Here is a 1540-nt window from a genome sequence, read left to right as displayed (position 1 = left end):
GGGGGGGGGTGGAAATCAAGGATTTTACTCCAAGATAAGGGAAAGTTCAGCTGGACTCTGGCTGATGGTGACCATACTTGGGGCCTGCGTCCTGGGGCAGTGCTTTGGTGTTCCTACATGTGTGGACGTAATCATGCTACCAGCCACAAAGTAATGGAACTGAGCCACTGGTGGTTATGATGTTTGCAAATCCAGCACTAGCAAACTGTCTGTTTATTACCTCCTAGATATTTTGCTGCTGTTAAAATAGGTTGCGCTAAGCAGGTGGCTTTGCCTTGGCTCTGGACTTTAAGATTGTCAGCCAGGTAATCTAGGTATATAGATAACAATGCTTTCCTCCTCAAATATTATAAAAAATATAACTAAATGTAATTATCATATGATTCAGTATAACTATTGCACTTATGTAAAATATACTATTTAGACTAAAATTATTAAATACAACTATACATCCTCCTTAATTGTTACTAGTTACTTTTACTTCTAGTTATCGATAACAAAAACAAACAAACAAAAACAGCTTAAGCCTGGTTTTCTGGGGAGGTGCTAATCTAGCCTTTGCCTGAGGCGATCTGGCAAATGGCTCTGCGCAGGGCTTGGGCGGGGCGGGCTCAACAGGGCGGGCGGGCGGAGGGAGCGGTTATGGCCCCTCTCAGTCCCGTTCCCAGAGGCTCTGCTTCTCAGAACCCCCGGAACCGCTGCAAACCTCGGAGGGAAAGCTGCCTTCCAACTGATGCCAGACACTCCCGCTTCTCCCGTTTGGGTCCGAGTCCCCAGCGATTCGCCCGTATCTGGAGCTCAGAGTCTGAGACTCCCCCCTGACCGAAAACGACAACCGCGCTCTCAGCCACCAGCCCGCTTTGCGCGCGCACCTCCGCACCTGAGTTTTTTCCACACTGCGCCTCCTCTGAGCCTCGGTGTGCTGTTATTTTTCCTTCTAGTTGAAGAGTCTCTCCTCAGCCAGCCTTCCTGTGGTTCTGGGTGATGTCCGTTCCGTCTTTTAGTTGTATTTTTGAAGTGGTTGTTTGCGGCAGCAGTCTCCGGTGTTTACCTATGCCGCCATCTTGGTCTCTCTCTTAGACTAAAATTCTTAAATACAACTATACATCCTCCTTAATTGTTACTAGTTACTTTTACTTTTTGTTATCGATAACAAAAACAAACAAACAAAAACAGCTTAAGCCTGGCATTTCCTTAAGCTTAACCAATTCACACATTTCTACCTTGTCCTGAGCCTCTGTTGAGTCCAGGGTTTGTCTGAGACCTCCTTCTAATCTTTGAATTGCTCTGTCACCGTATTTAAACCCCTCGAGAAAAGACCCTTGCCATATTTCCTGCTTCCAATCCCTGCTTCCTCGTTCCCTCTTGGTCAGGTAGAGACAGGAAAACAGTTTATCAAATAAAGTAATAGCGTATGAAAAAAATCCCAAAGCTTTTTTCCAAATAGCAGTTTGCTTTACAGCTCATTTCTAAAGGTTTTCAACTGTATCTCTTTAGGTATGTACCTGCTAACAGCCGTGGGCAAACTACGGCCCGCGGG

General features: G+C 45.8%; 1 protein-coding gene across 1 annotated transcript in view; it reads left to right on the top strand.

The window, feature by feature from the left end:
* The window catches only part of GPR156 (G protein-coupled receptor 156), a 106605-nt gene that overhangs the window by 76932 nt on the left and 28133 nt on the right, over positions 1 to 1540 (top strand). The window lies entirely within an intron of this gene.

The sequence above is a fragment of the Myotis brandtii genome, unplaced genomic scaffold (genome assembly GCF_000412655.1).
Source record: "Myotis brandtii unplaced genomic scaffold, ASM41265v1 scaffold46, whole genome shotgun sequence".
Lineage (NCBI taxonomy): Eukaryota > Metazoa > Chordata > Mammalia > Chiroptera > Vespertilionidae > Myotis > Myotis brandtii.
Note: the sequence above shows the minus strand (reverse complement) of the source record. Positions and strands in the feature narration are given on the sequence as shown.